The sequence below is a fragment of the Ceratotherium simum genome, chromosome 1, assembly GCF_057802395.1.
Source record: "Ceratotherium simum simum isolate JZ-2026a chromosome 1, ASM5780239v1, whole genome shotgun sequence".
Classification (NCBI taxonomy): domain Eukaryota; kingdom Metazoa; phylum Chordata; class Mammalia; order Perissodactyla; family Rhinocerotidae; genus Ceratotherium; species Ceratotherium simum.
Genome location: NC_141900.1, coordinates 12,632,599 through 12,652,990, shown reverse-complemented (window position 1 = coordinate 12,652,990; position 20,392 = coordinate 12,632,599). Strand labels below are relative to the sequence as shown.

The 20,392-nt window shown below is 45.6% G+C and overlaps 1 protein-coding gene across 3 annotated transcripts in view; it reads right to left on the bottom strand.

Moving 5' to 3' along the window:
* GLI3 (GLI family zinc finger 3) overlaps positions 1-20,392 on the bottom strand; it is a 273,446-nt gene that overhangs the window by 113,438 nt on the left and 139,616 nt on the right. The window lies entirely within an intron of this gene.

The window sequence follows — 20,392 nt, the reverse complement described above, 5'->3', positions numbered from 1 at the left end:
CCACACACACACACACACACACACACACACACACACACTTGTTTAAAAATTTAACTGCATGCTTCCCTCTTTCTTGGCCTGAGTTAGGCCTCCATAGTCCCAACACAAGGGCAGCAAATCCACAGTTTGGCCAGAGAAATGCTCCACGGCCTGCCTACAAAAGATGAGCTGACTCTCTCAGACTGACAGAGGGAGGCTGGAGCAAACTGAGGGGGTCCTGCCCTGCAACCCTAACATTCCCCTTGGACCCAGAGCACCCTCCCCTCCTGTTCTGGCTCAGGCTGGTGTTCTGTGACCCTGGGTTCTTATGCGCACTCACTTAAAACAGCTCCTCTCCTCCTACTGACTCAGAGCAACTCACACAGATAGTCTCTGATGACTCTGAAAATAAACTTTTTTTTCTAAATAGCAATTCACTGCAAAAACTGAAGAGAGTTTTACCAGATTTTATCATTAGAAGTGTGGGTGATATTTAGTAACAGGCACTACAGTTTTTCCCAAGTTTCAAGAAGCAAAATAAAGGAGTCCAAAACCTAGAGGTGTGACTCCACAGCCATGAGCCTGATATTACAGCAAATATGCCGAACTCGTTCTTCAAATACTGCCTTCCACACATGGTCATCCTGGCAGCTTGCCAGCAGCCAGCACGCCACCATTGCCCCAAACACTCCCAGGAATTGACGCGAACACCAAACGTGCCTCAGAAGGGCTTCAAGCTATTTCTAAAAGTCTGAAGATTTTGCCTAGACCTGAGGGTAGCAGGCGGTGCAGGCAGTTCCAAATGAGGCACTGCAAACAGGCTCTGAGCGACGGCTGAAGAAGTGGAGTATGGGGGCTGTGCCAAACACAGCCGAGGGTGTAACCCGCACCCGCCATGTGAATCTCCTTAAGTCCCAGGGGTGACTAGCATTATGTGTGTATGTTGAATTCAGGTGGTTTTCATTTTCCTCCCTATACATTTCTCTTTTTTCCAAATTTTCTTCAACAAGTATCTTTTAGAATGTAAACAAAACAAACTTAAAAAAAATTATGATATCTTACTTCCCCTGTTTTGAACTTTGCCCTTGCTGCCTTTCTTCGGGAACATGAGTATGGTTATGAGAAAAAAATAAAATAAGACTGAAAAACTATTAACATAGCATTGAGACAACCAAGGAGGTCCTCAAAGCTGTGATTCTACCAGACGTAGAACCTAGAAAACTTCTGTGATTGGAAGAGGACTATGGTACTGGAAATGTCAATTACTCACTGTATTTTGTGCTTATTGTAAGACAAAGCGGGAAGGGGGTGGTAGAGATGGAGGAAAGGAATCATCTTGGTATTGTCATATCATTGTCGCTGTGACAAAATGATGTACAACAATGCTGGAAATTCAACAGGTGAGGGATATACTGACAACCTGATTATTTATCACACTTTATAAAGTCCATATGAAAAAATCAATCATATTTTAAGTGCACCACTTAGGATTTAATATTAAAGGATGTCAGAGTTGTTTTTTTTGTAACACAAATCTTGATAGTTGGTGGGCTAAGTTGGAAAGTTTATCCAGCACTGTTGTCAAATTCAGCATCCCACATAACTCAGTAACCCTGCAGAGCCAAAATGTGCTACTTCATTTTCAATGAAAACTGTTTATACTTATTAAAACAAAAACAAAGTCTGATGCATACTCAGTGAATGCTTCTGATTTTAGGTTTTGAAACAGGCCCAAATGAATCAGAGTTGAGTGTGGGGTAGGGTGGATGGCCCTCAGATACGGGATGGCTCTTTCTCTTCCTCTCCCATTAGCAGTCACTGCTGATGCGAACACGCTTGCCTCCAGCAGACTTCAAACTTAACACACGTCATCTGCTCTCGGAAATCGGAGAAATAAACCTGCTAGAGCTGTGTGTAAATTAAGCGTTCATAAAGTCTGACCCACCCCTTCAGGGCTTCTCCCACACACATTTTATATGGCCATTTTGAAGGACATTGTGACAACTATGTCAGAGTTGGAAGACATTTTTACCTCTTCACTTTTGGCTCTTGGCTATGTTCTGTGTGATTAAATTTTCTCCACCAGATAAGTGGGTGTTCACTGTATCTGACTTCTCTATGGGGGTGCAACTAAGAATTATTATACATGATAAAGTACAAATCCATATTTTTTCATACACACAGGGCTCAAAATGTGTGAATTTATTCCACATTCAATATATACCTCATATATCCAGGAAATAATAGTCATTATCTTTCATGTGAGTATTCATAGTGAAGCTGCAGTGATTATGTGCACAGGGGTGAAGACCAACCAGTTAATTCTCTAAAATCAAATCAGTGAACCTAAGCAGTGTAAAAATCTCTTCCCCAAGGAAAACCTACAAGGCTATCACAGGCATTTAAAAGGCATTGCAATCTTTTCATTCTCAAAAAATTATTAACAGGATTTTAATTCACTGTCTTTCTTTCAGAATGAAAGAGAAAATGGCCAAGCATTGCAAAAATATTTGAGAGGAAAATATAAAACACACAATTACCGGGGCATTTAGTCGTCATTTCTTACTGTTGAGTCTATAGTGTTTCATGAGTTTAAAAGTTAATTCTGACTGAAAGTATGTGATGCATCTGACAACACTGTACAAAGTGTTTATTTATGTCCCAAGGAAATGTATGAATTCTGCATTCTGGAATTAGAATAAAGAACAAAAAATTAATGGATGTGATCAGATTTGAACAAAGACATCTGGTTTTAGTTTAAATATTTTACTATTTCTATTTGTTTCCCTCTTGATTTAGTTTAAAATAACTTCTGCTGGACTGATGAAGTCTGTGTGAACAATTATACCCTGGATCAGTTATCAGTGGAAATCACTCCTCTTAAGCCACTTTCTGGGCAAGTGCAATGGAATACCCCTCTTCCAATTCAAGACATGCTTGCCATAGCTTAACAGTACAAACAGAGAATAAAAAGCAGTATGAGCATGTCCTTGAACATATGTGGCATCACATGACATTAATCCTAACACATTTCTCAAAAAAAAGCTCCCGAATCCTCAAACCTTGAGTGTTTCCCTTGTATCTCGGCTGTCGTTTCTGTGTGGAAGATCAGCAGCACATTCCATTACGGGCCCAAGAAGCTGTCCAAGAAAACCCACATGACAAGAACAGACCCGTGTCGCCAGCAGCCACCATAATTATCCACCTCATGGTTTATTATTTACACATGCGCAGCGCAGCTGCAGAGCATCATAACTCAAGTGTATGTGTAATAAGCTACCGCACCACAGCCATCTCCTGGTCTGGCCCTTGACAAAACACCACATGATGACTTTTCCAAAGTCAGGCGAAAACTGCTGAAGCAGAAGGAAGTGCCACTAAACCTGGCTACCTCCTATTTATCATACAATTTCCTGACTGATGGTTCCACAAACCAGCTGCTAAGTGCTGTGTACTCTACTGTCAGCAAACTAACGGGCTAAATGGAAGACAGGGAGAATAATGTGCAGAACTGGTGGAATCAATTTTACTGAGGGAATTAAAATTCTACCAGGTGGAGGTGAGCCTGTGGAGCAGTGGTAAGCAGTTGACTGTACATGCTTATGGCTGCAAAGATGATTTATTACAGACTTGCAAGAGATCTGACCATTGGACCAAATTCCTCTACTAAACCAAGATTTGAAGACCGCATATTATCCGAGGCTTGAGTGGAACAGTCTTTAAACCCCATAAATATGTAATTGGCTTGACACGTGTTTAAATTGAAATGCATAGTAAAAATACTCGTGCTAGGTATAGTTGTCGGTATTCGATTTCACACTGGCTGTCATCATGCTGCGCATTAAGGGTCCCATTAGGAATGAGAGGCATTGATTTTTAGGTCTCTTCACAACAGCCTGGGTTGATCATAAAACCTGTAGCCAGAGAAAGACACTTGGAAATTTATCTTCAGTTGCATCATTCTCCCAAGAAATAGTTTTAGTATCCTCAGGCTATAAAATCTCTTGGATGCCATTCTGGGAAACTATCTTTTAAGGTTTGAAATTTACATGCAAAAATTGTAGATTAAAAAAGAGAGATCAAAGTCAGCTCAGTTAGTGCCCTGAAGGAGTAATTCACCAAATGATACTTGAGTGGCCTGAAAGTGCCCAGAAAACAGCACAGGAGGACCCACAAGAATAAACTGCTAAGCACACAAGTTCTCCTGGCTTATTTAAATACTGAAGTCATCTGTACACTGACTTTGGAATTTATTCTAGACCAGAACTAGAGATTATTTTTCCTGTCATTAGGGTCAGCCCTGCCTGTAGGAATGTCTAGTCTCCTCAAGCGCCTGCCATCAGTAGAAATATCACTAAAACCACACATGGGCAAAATCCACTATGCTATAGGGTAGGAGGAAATCTCTCCTCTACCCTTCTGGGTTCTTTGGCAGGTCTAATAATAAAATTGACATAAGATAGATTAACAGGAGAAAAACAAATTTAGTTATGTACGTATGGGGGTCCCATAAGAATATAAGCCCCAAAGACAGTCAGGCAATTGAGGCTTATATGCTATTCTGAGCTAAGGAGAAGGGGGTAGGGGGTCTGGGGCTTCAAGTAGAGGAAAATAATTCACAGGTAGATGGGAAGAGCAAATGTTTGGTAAACAAATGTTTGTCCTGCCATGCACGGAAGTCTTTTTTATGTAAAAGAAAGTTATCTTTGGTAATAGCTCTCTTCTTGGTTTAGACTACCTGCCTAAATCCTTTTAGGCAGTTAATGGGGAAGTAAAAAGCTCTTCTTGAGTCTGTTGGGCCTTGACTGTCTTCACTTCAAAATAATCCACATGCCAAAGTGGCACATTCTGAGGTAGCCTGCCCTGAACCACATCAATACCAAAACCAAAATAATCATCCAGCATCTATCAATCAAATGAGAGGTCTCAAGCGGTAGAGAGAAGGAGGGGAGAGAGAGAGACTCTCACCACTCCAATGAGACAGTGGAGAGATAGCTGGGGCCTCATCTCTGCCTCTTCCCACCTTTGGCATCTCCAGTCATCACCTTGGCACCAGAAAGGCCTTTTCCAAGGGCTCAGTGGCCTAAGGGAGACATCACCACGTGGAATGACTCCAACACCCAGACTGACTCCCTCATTCAGACATGCTTGTATTCCTGCCTGTGGACAGGAAGATGCCTATGGACAACATGGCACCAGAAGGGAGCTGATCTGGCCCCCTGACGACACCCCAGGGATGCCGGACCAGGAATGTCTCGAGCATCAAGGCAGTCTGTGGCCCTCCTAGTCTACTGTGAGTGGAATCTAAGGAGTAAAACCCCACAAGGACCAGCTGTGGACTTGCTGGGCGCCCCGTTGGAATCATCCCATGGAGCATCAAGAACCTTCTTTCTGGTCCTACACACATGTTGTGTGGAGCTGGAAACATCTCCAGAGTCATTAACATGGATCATCTAGTTTACAAGACCCTCCATAATGTGACAGAAGTTTTAAGAAATTGTAGTTCTAGCATACTCTAGAAATCTTACAGATGCCTTGCATAAAAAAAAGAAAAGTTCTATTATTTTATCACTTGATACCACGGCAGGAACTTAAATGTGTAGAGCATATGTTATAGGAAGGATCCACAAACTACAGTGCATGGGCCAGTTTTTGTAAATAAAGTTTTATTGTAATACGCATGTGTTCTTTTGTTCCCGTATTTCCTATGGCTGCTTTCACATTATAGTAGCAGAGTTAGCTAGTTCTGACAGAGAACCCATGGCCCACAAAACCTAACATATACTATCTGGCCCTTTACAGAAAACATTTTGACAAATTCTGTCCTAGCATACCATAATAATTTCAGAAATTTTTAAATTTCAGAAAAACCACACATCAATTTTCTCTTTACAGGTATGTAGTTTTTGAGTGATAACACCATATATGTAAAATATTTATATGCCAATTTGTGTGACTTAAAAATATCTTCATAGTAGAAGTGTCCATACTAATAATTATTCAGAAAAAGGATACTTATCCTGTGATTTTAGCAAAACCTATCATAAATAAATTCTAAGACAAGAACAATAATGGATGATATTGACCATAAATCTAGCAAATAATGGCAATAATCACTTAACATTTGCAAATTTAAGTTTCCTTATAAATTAAGTAAACATACACAAAGTTACATAGAAAGCTAATCAACAACAAAAACTATGCTATTTCTAAAACCCAGTTTTTACTTCTGGTAACTACCCAACATCCCTGACTCCTCTGGTATAAATTTGCATGAGCATTCCCCACTACTCAAATAGCAATCTTTTTATCATTTCTTCTGTGCAAGCAGGTAGGCATATTAAATTAATTGAAATAATATTTTTAGATCTAAATGTTACCCAGCACTACACTCTGGTCATATCACAATTCATCCATGCCATGCACCTTAACAAACATAATAGGCGTTTCCACATAATTAAAAGACAAAGAAAATGACAAATAGCCCTCTGTAAGTGAACTGACAAAACAAATCTCTGCCTTTCCCATCTCAAATGTGTCCTGGGTAGTGAACAAACAATTGATCGCTCCCCTTTCTGGTCCCTTCTAACTTCTTTTATCTTTGCTTTTTTCTCAGCTAAAAATCACATCCATTGAGCTCCCAGTGGTAGAAACAGACCACATCTACCTACTGGCCGACCAGTAAAATCATTCCATGCAGAGTCTCTGGAATGTGTCTTGCCTATGATCCCAAATATAGGCATCCATGACATTTTTGTTGTTTCTAGCTTTCCTGCCAAGATAAGAGAGAAAAAATAAACAGAGGGAAAGGCAGCAAAGAGAAATGAGAGAAGGTTTACCGCTATTACACCTAAACTGCAGAACTCTCTGAGGGAAAGCACATGAAAATATAGAAGGAATCACTACATTTCAGTGACAAATCCATTTACTTTGAAATATGCTAACGGTGTATTTTCAGTGACAATAAGCAGACACGGAAATTAAAAGATGGAAATTGGTTACTAGTGACAAATTCTTATATCAATGACCATTTTTTTTATAAAGCACAATTCAAAAGCCAAATTTATAGTTCCAAAAATATACATTGGGATCCTTAAAATTGACGAAATGAAAGCAGAGAATGAAATGTTTCCAGGAAAAGCCTTCGGTATCTCAGATCTAAGTACAGAAGCCTCGGAGACACAATGGGCTCAGAAGTTGCCCAGTCTAGTTAGTAAACCAACAATTAATTAATCAACAAAAGTCAGGTCCAGAAGTTATATCCTATCCTAGCCCCTATAATGCGGGGATAGACTGGCAGAGCTGGTGTCTTTTCCACTCCGAAGCCAGCACTCTTAAACACTCCTTACCACGACACTGCCAGAGTTCAGGTTTTCTATCATCTCTTATCTAAACTACATTCTCCAGACTTACATCCCTAAACCCTAGACTGGACCATGTCCCTCCCTGCTCCCCAAACCTGCAGTGGCCTAGGACAATTTCCCCAGTCCAGCCCAACCTCTACCACGGCATTCAAGGCCCCCAACAACCTATCGCATCCAGGATACCTCCCCGTCCAAGAGTCAGTGCTCCCTTAGACAGCACTCATTGTTATGGCTTATGTTGTCCCCTCAAGAGGAGAACCAACTCCCTCTTATCCAAGTCTTACTCTGTCGTCAAGACTCAACGCAAATATCACCCCCTCAGTCAAGCTTCCCTGAGGCCCCATGGGAATACTTGCTCCTTCTTGCCTCCTCCATCATCCAGGTGAGGTGGGACCACCACGGACAACCTGTGGAACTCTGTTTGCACCCACATCGTATCCTTGCCATCTCTCTCACTGGACTCTCAGCTCTCTGAGGGCCCTTATGTTCCTACTCAAGTGCTCTCCCTCACCGAGTATGCGTGTACTAAAGGCTGAGCTGTAAGCACAGCTGTGGCGGATAAACACACATAAAAGACAAGCGCTTACTGTGTTCCACTACCATGCCAGGCACCGTGGTGATGAGTCCCTGCCCTGGCACACTGTCAGATCAGAAGTGTCTAATTCTCCTCCCAGGCTAGCTGGGGCATGAGGGCAGAGGAGGCTCACTTATCCTTGTACACCCAATAAATGTTGATTATAGGAAAGGTGAAGGAGAGGAAAGACAAGAAAGGAAACTGAGGCCGTGCAGTGGCAGCAGTGGACCAGGCCAGTCTCCCGGGACTTCACCAACAGGCGAAGCCAGGGCACCCCAAAGGCACAGCCCCCGTCACCTCTTTGAATCCTCTCTGTGCAGGTTTCCAGGGGCTCCCCATGTTCAAAGCATGCACAGGGACAACTCCCAGCAGATGCCTGCACACCCTGAGCCCAGTCATGGCTCTCAAGTTCATCTTCTAGCCCTGCAAGGCTGCCTGCTTCCTGCTGGGCGATGAGTCACTTCATGTGGGCATGCGACGTCACCACTCCACCCCACCCACCACCCCTAAGACAATGGTGGGCGCTCAGCAATAACCTCCCCACGTTGGGTCTTTTCCAAGACACTGAATGTCCTTTCCCACCAAGGAAATGATGCTCCAGTGAATTTAGGATACTTGAGCAGACTGCTAACACCCGTATGGAAAAAGCTCTTTGACACAAAAGGTTGGAGGTCAAAAGTTTAAAAGCTCATGACAGAAATGACAGAGGCCCCCTCGAACCCACTCCCCCCTTTTTTTGTCAATAACATCAAAGGCCCTGGCCTGTTCTTAATGCTATTATTGTTACGCCTTTGGAAGCCATTGAAATTCCACCACGTTTATTGCACACTGGGAGCATTGAAAGGCTCCCCTTTCCTGTCCCTTAAACTCTGAATTCTCACTGCCTATGAAGCACCATGAAGCAGGAACACACAAAGCTTTTAAGCAAAGAGTTTATTTAAGTGCTTCTTTCACCATGATTGTAAGATAATAAAGCACACGAAGTGATTCCCTTGCAAGGATGAGCAAGGCAATCAGAAGGGAGAGAATTCCTCACTGCTAGGGGAAAAAATCTCCTTCACGTTTCTCAGCTCGTGAGAATGCAAGTACCAAAACATTCTCCGTTTTTCTTATACTTCTATTTTCTCTGCAACCCTACATTAGCTACTAGGCACACGTTTCACACACGCCCTCACAAACACTGGCTATGTGAGCATATGTCTAACAGCATCATTTGAGGGAAACATCTCTCTGCTTAAGGAGGGCACTCTAACGCCTAGCTATGGCATTCGCACCTATGGCATCCCCACCATTAAGGACTGAGAGGGCAAAAATCTGGAAACTCTCAATGTCCAAGACTTCCTCTGGTCCATTAATAAAGTTGAGTTTATCAAATTATTACACTGGTAGCATGGGCCAAGAAAGGAGGAAATTCAAAGGAAAAAAAATCAAAACCTATTAAGTTTGTCATAATATCACACCTGAACTCCACCCCTATTGGAACGTGGGGCCCACCTGGCTGTGCCACCTGTCAGCCCCCTGCCGTTCAGGGTGATTAGACTTATCTGACCACCTCCCTCGTTCACTGTTCACGCACAGCCCGCAAGCCGCACGCATGTTGGTCCAGAGCTACTCCAAGTTCCAAGCCCCAAAGTTTACACTTGTGACTTCCTCTCTTGGTGGCTACCCTTCCCTTCACAGCTATCTCACTTGGCTTCCTTTCTTGATTCTTAGCCTAATCCTTTTTGGAATGCTGAATAAACTTCAGATCACCTCTGATCTGCTGTCCTTTAGAGCACACATTCTCACGGTAATGCCCTTGGATGTCTCAACTATAGTGCAGGCAAGGGGCACCTTGCCCGGGTCCCCAGGCTTCTGGTACAACACCCCACCACACCCACAGAGGACAGAGGCCACTCGTTTCCCCTTCCCCTCCATGTTTCCTACAGCTCAGACAAGCTAAACTGCTCAGAAATATCCAAGAGGAGATTAAACTGCCAGCGTTCTGCTTCAGGACTAGGGGGAATGGTCGACAAACCTTCTAGTCTGTTCAGCCTGGCACTGTCAGGGGCACTTCTTCCTGGAGAGGCCGATGGTGCTGAGACTGCTTTCACTGAGCAGGGGCTCTAGGTGTGCTGCCAGGGCTTCCCCGAGGCCCAAGCTCTCCTGCCCACTTCTCCTCCTGCCGCCAGGACCGCCTCTGCACGGTCTGCTTCCATTCTACCTCCAACCTCGGTAATGATCCTTGACAAATATGCTGTCTCAGAGAGTGACCTAACTGGCCAGTTCTTCCCAAGGCCCTCCATTGGCACTTGGCAGCTCCTCACCTTGTCTAATAAGGCCCAGGCTCTACCTGGTCTCAATGTGATCGCCATCTGAGTCCTCCCCTCCCTCTCCCCGAAGTGACCCTGGTTTCTAGATCAGCTGCATGGGACCCAGTCTTTACAAACTTCACTTGGTAGGTGTCTAAACTCAGTGATGTCCGTTTGCTCCCACAGGCCCCTGAGGACAGAGAACATGGTCTACTTCTGGAGTCCGTATCTACACCTGGGTCCACCTACAGCCCTAGGGACTACAACCTCAATACATGAACATGCATCTCCCCTGGTAATGGTGGACACACCCTTACAGAGATGACCGCATTCTGCACTTCTCAATGAGCTCCCACTTGCCAGAGAGTGGAATCTAGACACATTTCTAGAGCACAAGGCTGCTTCTCACACTTGGCTGTTTGCAAGTGTTGATGAAGACTCAAAGAGTGATAATATGAGAACTTCAATGTATTTAAAACAAAGCATGGATTTAATAACTAATACCGTGCAGTAGACCAAATTGACGGTGACCTACTGGTCATCTTGGAGCCAATATATATTTGCACAAAATTTACCACCTTCTCAGCATGAAACCTTAGAAAACCCATCCTTCCCACTCAATTTCCCCTTCTCCAAAGTCAGAGGAAGGCCAAACATTTAGTAGATTGAATAATGCATGCTGCAGCCTTTACAGGACAATACCTACTAGGTACACCCTTCGCACACCAATCTTCTGCTCTCCATCGGTCCACGCAGCTGAAAATACTTCCCATTTTAAGCCATATTTTATAGATTTACATAGAAACAAAGGACAGTAATCACTATAATCATAATATAGATTTTCTTCACCCACAAAATAAGGCTAATAAGACCCAGCCCTATTTACTCCACAAAGTTGTTCAAGGGGCCAAGTGACATAGGTGAAGACGGTCCATAAATTCTGAAGTATTCACATTTAAGGGGTTATTGTTAATTCTAAGTGGTTCTCCTTCAACAATGACATCCAAGTTAACATCGATCGGCAACACCTTTACCTGGGTATCTTCAGCTTCGTACCTAATCTGAATCCTCAGCCCATGTTCTCCCTTGCACTCAGGCCTTCTCTGATCACGAGGCACATGAAGGGTCCTCCATACTGTGGGAGATCAAGATTTGGCCACCCTGAAATCTATCTCTTTACCTTGATTGTTTTCTCTGAAGGACATTTGACCTCCCCCACTAACTGCCTAAAGAATTTGACATGGTGGCTCCTTCCTGGAACAGATCTTCTATCATGATGGCTATAAAGATAATGTAAAATAGATGTTACAATGGGAGGGGCACCAAGCCCCTTTTATCAAAAACTCTGTCTCTCCCTGACCACATTATCTATAGATGACCCCAAAAAGAATTGTCCTCCTGCCCTCTGAAGTCCCAGGCCACTACCCACCCCCAACACGCTCCTCGCCTTTAGCTGCAATACTTAAGCAAGCAGCTTAGACAGAGGGACGAGTTGCTCATTTCTGAGTTTCTCCCATGTATACATGTTATTAAACTTGGTATTATTTTCTCCTGCTAACCTGTCTTGTTGATTATTTGGCCAGCCATAAGAACCTTAAGGGAAAGGGCAGAGGGAGATTCTCCCTCTTCCCCCGACAATACCTATATTTCTAAGTAGGTTCTGTGGCAAAAACCCAACTCTGTCCCCTAAATTCCAGATTAGCCATACACTGTTGTCATCTCAACCATTAGGGGAGGGAAAAAAAATTACAGCCACAGATACACTCAAATAATAAATAGCTACCATTTATTGAGCACTACCATTTATTGAGCACTCGTTATGTGCTACAGATTACCCTAGGCACTTTTCACACATTTTTTACTGACACTACATGGTAACTCAGTGAGGTAGGTATTACTCTCCCTGTTTCACAAATGAGAAAACAAGGATCAGAGACCACAAGAAGTTAAAGGCACCCAGGCAGGAACTGACAAAACTTGGCCTCAAGTCCAGATCAGCCCTAGAAACTACAGCAGAGCCAGCTTCCTGGGCATGCGACCCAGGCCACCTCAGAAGGCCTCATACTTGGTTTAATCTTCTGCAGTCGACATCTTGAAATTTTTGAGCAAGGGCCGTGCATTTTCTTTTTGCACTGGGCCCTACAAATTATGCAGCTAGTCCTGAATACAGATGTACTTCCCCTCACAGCTATTCCACTGCTTCACCCTTCCCAACAACAGAAGCTAAAAGCAGCTAAAAGGTGTGTCACCCATCCACCCACTTATCGTTCACACCCCACTATCACCCTGTGTCCTGAGGCAGGCAGAGGGTCAGCCGTCCTCCAGGGGGCCCCACCTCAGCCTCACATCCGCTGGTCCAGTCACCCCTGCATTCCAGACACTTCTCCCAGACACAGGGGACCCAGCTCAGCAGACAAGTGGCCCCAGCACGCCTGGCCAGGGAGGACATAGGCTGGACCCCACGATGACACTGTCTTGCTTGCCTTTGCCATGGCTAACAAAGTCGCCCTGCCATCCATCCGCCAGCATCCTGAGGGCTAACTGGCTTGTTTTAATCAAGACTGAATGAAGCCGAAGTCCCTCTACACGTAAATAAATCACAATTACTAACCGCGATGCTGGAGCGCCCTCCCCTCCCCCGGTGGCGGCGGTGGCGGCAGAGGAATTCCCAGGCCCGGGAGGCAAGCACAAAGGCCGGCCCCGGCGGCCAGCAATATCCGCTGCTCGGCTCCGTTTATTATTTAAACAGCTCCTTAATGACTCTTCCCGGAGGTGAGCGGGGCCAAACTGTTTTCCTTCCCTTCACAAAGCAGATATGCATGGCTTATTTGAATGTCTCCAACGTTTACTTTAGTCCCCCCTTAAATACCTTCCACCACAGAGTCAAACAAACAGTTCACTTCATTAGAAAGGCAAACAATTTAGTGAGAGAATACCAGCACTCGAGAGGACCCAGGCTGGGCCGCGACACCCTCCGCCCGGGAGACGGGCCTGGCCCTCCAGCCCAGGCAGCAGCACGTGGAACTCACTTCAAAAGCCTTTTCACAAATACTTCACACATTCACTGGTAATTAACAGATAACCCCGGAGAGATTATCTGCCTGCAGGCTGAGGGCCCTAGAGGATTAGCCACAGGGCGGCTCTGGAGAAGGCGGAGCAGGGAGGGCACAGCTTTTTTCCAGAAGTGCAAGCCAATAAAGTCATCTCGGTAAATACCAAAGTGAGCAGCTACCCCCACTTTAAAATAACGAAGCAACATCTCATTGAAATAATACTCATTTTAGCAACAGCTGCCAAGTTGTGCCTGGGAAAAACACATGGGCCGGGGCAGCCAGTGGACACACGGATGGGAAGCTCAGGACAGGGACCAGGGCGGCAGTGCAAAGCCTATGGAGAGTTCTCAGGATTCCAGCTCAGGAGCAGGAGTAGGCGCTTTCCCAACAAAGACTTTGGGTGTGCTGGGAAAACTGGGGGACGGATGGTGAGCAGGTTAGATTCGGTGCTGCATCAGCAGCTGCAAGAGGCCCCAGAGGAGCAGGTCAGCGGCCCGCTGACGCCTGAAGCCATCTTTGGGACAGCAGGTGAGTCTTCCAGTCGGCCGCTGCCCCTGGCCTGGCCTTGGAATCCGTCTGCAGATGGAGACAGAGCCCCAGGCCCGTCACCAGCTTCCTCCACACCACTGCATCCCAGGACCCCATGTCACATCTTTCCCTCCAGGGCATAGGAAACCACTCGGAGCTCATATTTAAAAAACAGAAGGGATCCACTCTCTTTTTCCTCTAAAAACACACATACACCCACCACCACCATCCCACACATATTCACATATCACAAAAGCAGACAGTCACATCAAACAGAAATGGTCTACGCAGCAGGCGTCCCTATTACACTTGAATTTGGGGTTTCACCCATGTTGTGGTTGCGCTGGACAGGGTCAGATTAAGCAATTCTAGTACTCATGGCTTTTAAGAAGTTGGTAAACCTCAAATGCCAACTGCAATAAATCATACAAGTCTCTATTAAAACTATAAATCACTCATGAAATTTAATACTGTCATGAAGAGTAATTAAGTGCTAATGTAATAAATCTACAAAAGAAAGAACACACAATAATGCAGAATCTTAAGAGTAAGGGAATGCTTGCGTATTGGAGCTTTAAGACAAATCTTTGTGCCCAAAGAATAAAGTCTGTCTATTTTCCTACCCAAAGCCAGTGGTCCTCAAGGGGGTAAAAAAAAATCATTCAAGGGCCTCGTTCCCAAATAAACTCAGGACCAAGAGGCAAAGACACGATGCTCGCCCTTCTTCAATGCAGAAAACAACCCCCAAATTTACCTCAGGTCTGCGCTATCCTGGTATGGAAAGCAAAAAGGAATGAAGGAGAAGCAACGAGGAAACAAGGAGGCGAGACCCTGTCCAACAGGCGTCTTCAGCTGAAAGGAAGTTTTAGGAAGGAGTCACAGGAATTCTTGTGCTGTTACCACTTCACCTGGACTGCACCTAAATAACTGTTTCGTTGATAAACAATTTCTTTCTAGCCCTTCAACTGCTCAGAATCTTTCCATTTTAGACAGGATCATTAGAACCAGGAATTATTTCCTGGGCTGCTTCAGTCATGCCACCTCAGGACTCAATAACTTGTTGATAAATACACGAATAAGTAAAAATGGATTCCCGGTACAGACCTAACCAGCACTGCTGGGTCCCAGGCATCATGCGGGCCCTGCGGACACGGAGAGCCTCACAGGCATTCCTGCCCAAGGGGAGCATGGGGACCCACATGTCACAAGCCACTAACGAGGACACCAGCTCAAAAGAGTCCTGGTGACAAGGTGGCTTCCAGGTGAGCAGGGGGAAGGGGAGCAGGTAGGGACGGAAGAGGGTCAGAGAAACCTCCTCTCCTTGCGGAAAAGCCTTGTTCAGAAGGATGAGTGGGAGTGTGGTGAGAGAACCTGCAGAGAGAGAGCATGAGGCAGCTGGGGGTGTCTGGTGACCTGTAGAGACCCAGGATCACTCTAGAGCACTAGTCGTCACACTTCCCCATGCCTCCAATCACCTGGAGGGCTTGTTAAATCGCAAGTTGCTGGGCCTACCTTCTGAGTTTCTGATTCCTGATTCCCTAGGATTGGGGTTTGGGGGGGCGTGCAGGAGGAGAATTTGCATTTCTAACAAGTTCCCAGGTGAGGCTGATGCTGCTGGTCTGAGGGACTCCACTGTGAGAACCATGGCTCTAGAAACACATGGAAGAAAATGAGGCCAGACCACAGAGGGTCTTGCTTGCCATGCCAACGAGCCAGGAGGACTGTATGGAGAGATGAAATCTTCAGATGTGCATTCTGGAAATATTACCAGTGGTAACCTGGAGAATGGGTTGGAGTGGGATGAAGTTAGGTGGGGAGTAAGAGCTGTAAAGGCTCAAAAATCCACGCAGGGTGGTGAGAGCGGAAATGTACGGGTGGAGGAGAGTCTGAGTGAAGAAGGATGAAAGGATATGATGATAACAGAAAGCGAGAAGGCTGGCTGACTCCGGGGGGCTCTGTTGATGGTGGTACTTAGTGGTGGGAACACCGAGGACAGGCAGTGGCCCAGGATGAAGCAGTGGGCAGAGCATGGGTTCAGTCTGGGATGGGTGGGGTTTGAGGAGACTTCGACATCCAGGCTTCTGGTAGATGTTTGGAGAGTGGTGGATCCAGGTCTGGAATTCCAGAGCCAAGTTTGGCCTAAAGATGAGAGATGCCATTAGTGACTGAAGTCGGCCAGGGAGAGGGTACAGAATGACAGCAGACACTGGAGGCGGGCCAACAGTAGGGATGAGCAGAGGAAGAGGACAAAGCAAAGCTGCAGGAAAAAAAAACATAAGCGACCCAGGAGAACCAGGAGTGAGTGGGGTTGGAGGAGCCAAAGGGAGGAGGTGGCTTCATGCAAAACTCGTAGAGGAGACTGGTACCACCCCAGGGAGCAGGAGGTGTATGCACTGCAGTGGGTGATGGGACAAGGAGAGCTGAGGAGGTGAAGATCATGACACAACCCCCCAGAAGTCTGGCTACAGAGAGAGGAGAGAGGGCAGGAGACAGGGCAGCAGCAACAGAAGACCCAAGAGTCAGGATGGAGTTCTGCGGGGGCATTTTTACTTTGTTTACGGATAGGAGGCATCAGAGCACGCTTTAAGTGGAAGGGATGGCACCAGTCACAGGCGGGGTTGGAAGGCAGAAATGAGAGCAGAGCACTGAGGGGTCAGGTCTCCTAGAACCCGGAACAGGAAGCAGGTTAGCCCCATTCATTTCCCGGAAAGGAGAGGGAAGAGAGAGGAAGGGAAGGGGCTGGCTTTAAGGAGTGTCCAGTCAAGAACCTGATCTCTTCCCCCCCAGCTTCACATGAGAAATGTCAGACCTGGTAGCACTGCTGAGTCAGATGTGGCTTTTTTAAAATTGAAGACATAGTTTTTAAAAAAAAAAAAGTTGGGGTGAGGCCATTCCTTTAAGGAGTTTTGGCTTGAATGATGCATTCAGAATGATCACACCCCTTGCTTCCTTCCCACTGGCAAAGAGAACTGCTACAGCAGCCAGAAGCTTGTGCTCCGGGGTCCTTCCAGATCCCTGACCCTCAGCTGCATCTCTTTCACCCCTGAGATGCTCACTGTGGGGCTATGTCCTTCTCTGCCTAGAGAGAAGGAAGGAATAGCTTCCAGGAGCCAGGTCAGAGCAGTGGACAGCAGACAGGATGGGATGGAGAAATCTATAATGGGAATACTCCATCAAACCAGATTCCACCCAGGAGGAAGAACCTAGTACCAGGTGCCCCCAAAAGATGATTGCCTAAAAGCTGGATGTGAGCCCAGAGTCCTTAGGCTCCGGATTGTACTGGGGAGGGGCAGAGGCAGGTGGGGGCGCTGGGGGTCAGCTGCAGTGGCTGGGCCAAGAGGGTTTTACGAGGTGGCAGCAGCTGCAGCTGCTCTGAGGCCAGCAGAAGGGACGTTTAACAAAAGCTGTGGTCAATTTCACCCCCTTCACGGCCCTGAATTCAGTCTCTTTATTTACGGCCCTGGACATGCTGTGGGAAATCAGAAGGAGCGGGAAGAGAGAGAGACAGAAAGAGTTAACAGGCAACAGCTTTTAGAGGGTAAACCGTTTCAGAAACAGCGAATTCCCTGGCACTCCCTGCTGCTTTTATTGCTTTCGCTCAACAGCTGGAGAAAATGTTTGATCAAAATATTTGTATTATTGTGTTTAAGTGAAATGACATATGACAGCTCATTATCCCAAACTCAGAATTCCCACAGCATCTGTCACAGCCACCCTATTAGAGACAGTCACTCCCCCTGGAAGATGGAGAGGCATGGGGTAGAAGATGCGAGCCATAAAGCAGCAGGCAGCAGACCCCAGAGGGTCTCCGCCCCACAGGCCCTCGCCCAGGCTCTGATTAAACAGGAGGGGCGACGCTGAAGGGACAGGCAGGTGAGGCCCAGGGCCGTGCCCCAGGGCACGCCCCTCCCCTGGGCATCCGCAGCTCTCCTTCCCCTCCACAGCTGGGAGCACGAGGCCCACCCAACCCGGGGCTTCCATGTCCAGGAAAAGGGCCAGGATCTCCCCTCCTAGACATTATTTGGCAAGACTGTTTGGCAAGCTCTATTTATTGATCTAAATTTTAACAAAATATCTCTCCCAAGTCTTCTGCCTCCAGGCAGATTCAAAAGAAGAAAAGATAACTTTTTAAAAATCATCATGCCATTTTCTCCCTCCTGAAGTGAGTAATGACATGACAGCACAGAACTTGTCTTTACAACCTGAAGGAACCCTAAGTTAAGGAACCCTAATCCTTCCCATGACAACCTTTGAGTAAAGCCTCTCAGTTCTGCTCCTGCCGTGTCCTTCCAACATACCCCTAGTGGAGCCCTAAAGAACAGACGTGTGGTGTGTTCTACACTAGACAGCCAATGGAAGGAAAGTCATCTATTAAGTGCTTACTGTGTGCTTAGCACATTTCTGAGAACTTTATTTACCTTATTTAATTCCCACAACAATTCCAGGAAGCACATGATATTGTCTTCTCTTCACAGATAAGGGGATTCATGCTCAGCTCAGAGAGGGTAAGCAATAGGCTCAAAGTCTCACAGCTCATAAGTGGAAGGGTCGGGATCTAAAGCCAGGACATCAGCGCTCTAAAGCCTGTTTCCCACCGCATCCTGGTACTGTCCAGAGAAATGAAGCAGTATGCAAATGCCCACCAGAAGGCTGCCTGTGCCCTCCTCAGCACACATTTAACTAATCCAAACACTTAGACAAAAAACAGTTCGTTTTTCCCCCCGTCTGTCTCTGTGCAATGTACTAGAGAGAGAGAGCCATACTAATGGAAAAAGAAGCTCTAAATTTTAACCCCATTTCAGCCACTTACCAAATAAAACCTTTGGAGCCCTCCCTCTTGAGATTTCTGAGCCCAATTTCCCCACCTACAGAATTAGAGAGGTGATCCATTCCTGCTTCAGGGTGTACTGATGCAACGGCGGCAAAGAGCTCAGAGGACATCCCCAGGATAACTTTATACGGATTATCCCATTTCTCTGAACATCCATTTTCTCAGGTATAAAACCTGCTGCCCCACACCCACAGGTCACTTCAGGAATCCAAACCAAAATGAGATAATGTATATAACAGTGCTCTATAAACTGGAAAGTGCTACGTCAATTCAGCATCTCTTCCATCCCACCATTTGCAGCTATCATAATGCCTTGTTTTTAGTAGAGCTTTTTACTCAAAAATTAAAAATGTCTCTAATTCTCTAATGGGTCCAATTGCTCAGCTGTCCCATGAGAAACCAAAATCAATACTGTGCCTAAGACGAGGCCAGTACAGGATTCACTTTATCCTGCCTGGCTCCAGAGAGGATGGGTCACCAACATTACAGCCCAGTTCCTACTCACGCCTGTCACATGTTTTGAGGCTAGAACACCTAAGGCTGGGTGTACAGAAGGGGGTGACATCTATGGGTGGTCCTGGGACTCTAATAGTGAGATGCCCATAAAAATGATGCACTGCAGCCCTTCCTCCAGGGACTGGAGTCCCCCCACCCCCAGGAGAGGATGGTGACACCAGGAGCACCATCCGCAGAGGCCAGGGAACCTCTAACCCAGAAGACTTCAGCTGTCACCAGCTTCCATATTGCCCACACAGAGAATCCCTGGGACACATCATTTGTAGAGAAACCAGTTGCTGTATCAATAGTAACTTCATGTTTGATGAGCTCAGAGCCAAAAAATTAGGGTAGGAAATACAAATGCAAGCCAAGATTTCACACTCTCACCATGATGCCAACTTTGTATGATCACTTCCCTTGAATTCCAAGCCATCTCCCATGTTGTTTTTATAACAGAAAATCAATCCACCAACCAATCAATGACTCAAACAATCAATATATAAAATAAAGCATACTGAATAGTTTTTTAAGTTAGTAGTAACCATATTTATTTACTAGACTTGTTTTCCTCTGTAACTTCAAATTTTTCTACAATAAACACATATTTTAAAATTTAAAACAACACACACTTTTGACAGAGTCTGACATTCCAGAAGCTTCTAAGAAAAGCGTGCTCATGCCAGAGTACTTTTTCTTCACAAGGATGATATCCATTTTAGTGCTAATCCACTTTCTTCCTTTGTAAGCAGCATCAGCATGTCATGGTAATGAAGAACTTCTCATTCGATTATGAGTTTAAAGTCTGTGTCATCCTCACAGGCTATTCCATCAGGCCCAAACACAGGCAGCTTTCTACAAGCAAGTGGGCAGTTAGCATGCCCAGTCAATCAAAACCACTGGACCCCTCAAGTGTTTTTTCACGAAGAACAGTGCTTTGGGAGCTGTTCAGTGCAGCCAAAGCACAAATAAAGGCCGTTGATGATTGTGAAAATCCAGCAGCACGTGCCCACCTTCTATGCCGCAGTATGAGGAAATAATGTCACCTGGTGTTGTGGGTTGAATTGTGTCCCCCAAAAAGATATGCTGAAGCCCTAACCCCTAGAATGTACAAATATGATCTTATGTGGAAACAGGGACTTTGCGGAAGTAATCAGGTTAGATGAGTCATTAGGGTGGGCCCTAAATCAATACAACTAGTGTCCTTCTAAGAAGAGGAGATTAGGACACAGACACACACAGGAAGAAGGTCACTGGAAGACAGAGGCAGAGATTGG